General features: G+C 45.4%; 1 protein-coding gene across 1 annotated transcript in view; it reads left to right on the top strand.

Moving 5' to 3' along the window:
• The window catches only part of LOC106810823 (diacylglycerol O-acyltransferase 1-like), a 13,686-nt gene that overhangs the window by 3,576 nt on the left and 8,426 nt on the right, over positions 1-1,684 (top strand). The gene's annotated exons all lie outside the window — the stretch shown is intronic.

The following is a 1,684-nucleotide window of genomic DNA, read 5'->3' as shown; positions in this document are numbered from 1 at the left end:
CATGACGCGCCCGGCCGGCATCGCGCTCATCCTCACGCCATGACGCGCCCGGCCGGCCCGCGCCCCGCATGGACCCGCTGAGCGAACGAACCGAGCTAGCAGCCGGGTGCAGTGTAAACAACCGGCACGATGGCGGTTTTGCATGTAATTCATATGTATCTCTATGTAGAATAGTGTGAAAAAAATCAACATTTTTCTTCGTACACTTTTAGGGGGGAAAACTTTTAGGGGGTCTCGAAAAAGTGTACGCTTTGTACACTTGTGAAAATGTTGATAATTGTGAACGACCCCTTACTGTTGTATGCCTCCTTTATGTAATGTTTTTAGGGTTTACTAGTACACAAGCTGCAACAGTAGGCACCCTGCTACATCTAATCTTAGATCAACCTGTGCACCTCATACAATGCAGAGGTATGATCCTGAGTGCTTAGTGCTTACTAAAGCTACTGTACTAGGGTGAGCAAATACATGTAGAGTAATTTTGATGTGGGAAGGAGGATATCCTATGACAAGATTCTAATGTTCATCATTACATGTTTTAAGTCACACCTTATTTATGATATATGTACAAATCTGATTTTATTATTCAATACAAACCCTTGTTATTTGTCACCCTGTTAGTTGTTTTATCAATTTATTGTTTGGAATGCTCCTACGTATTACTATTATTGAAATTGTTAAAGTTAAAGAAAGTTAAAGTGCAATTAAGAAAACCTGGTGCAAGCTGTGTTTAGTTTGACCATTTCGTATGTCATATATATAAAAATAGTGAGGAATTGTGATAGATTGTACCATATCTTCTGTGTAAATCAGTGGATTATAGCCGGGCGTGTCATGCATAAATTTGTTAATAGTCCTGGTCAGAAACAAATCCCAGACGCACAATGAAGTCTCCACGTATTAGCGTACTACCCTGTTTTGCTAGTGGTGTTTTGCTCTATTTTTTGGTCGCCGCTAGGATCAAACTTTGGCGGGCCGAGTATCTATGAGCGGGGGAACATATGCACCATGATCCGTCAAGGTTCAACGGTCAATGTCAAATAAAGAGTTCATGTGTGAGGCCTGGTTTTCGGTACGCGAAACACCTTTCTTCCCTAAGATGTGTAAGTATACAACGTTCGGTCGGCCGCTAGAGTCAATTTAGGGACGAGTATAGAGCGGAGCGGAAGTATGATGCAAGGTCAAATAAAGGGTCAAATAAAGGTCGTAGTGACCTGTTATTTGGTCGCGCTACGGTCAATTAGAGGCCGAGTTATGGGCAGCGCGAAGTAGAAATTGTAATCAAGGTCACAAGTAAAGGCTCAACTAAAGGTCGCAGTGACCTGCAGGTTTTGGTACGCTGCGCCCCTCCCCCAAGATGTGTACAGAGTATACCATAGCTTCTTTGGTAGCGCTAGGCGTCAATTAGGGCCAAGTTAGAGAGGCGGAAAGGGAAGATATGATAAGGCTCAAGGTAAAGGTCAAATATAAGGTCCGCGTGACGCTTCCTCCCCAGATGTGTAATGCTATACCGCAAGATTGGTAGCAGCTAGGTGAATTAGGGGCTCGAGTTATAGAGGGAAGGAAAATTGTCTGCGGCTGCGCACGACGCGGGCGACGAGTGGCGCTCGGGCACCCGTCGCCGCCCTGGGCGGCGGCTGGGAGACAGTTGAAACCATAGTATCCCCGCTCGGACGTTCGTCGC

This window comes from Priapulus caudatus, unplaced genomic scaffold (assembly GCF_000485595.1).
Source record: "Priapulus caudatus unplaced genomic scaffold, Priapulus_caudatus-5.0.1 Scaffold476, whole genome shotgun sequence".
Lineage (NCBI taxonomy): Eukaryota > Metazoa > Priapulida > Priapulimorpha > Priapulimorphida > Priapulidae > Priapulus > Priapulus caudatus.
This window is presented reverse-complemented; position numbering and strand designations above follow the sequence as displayed.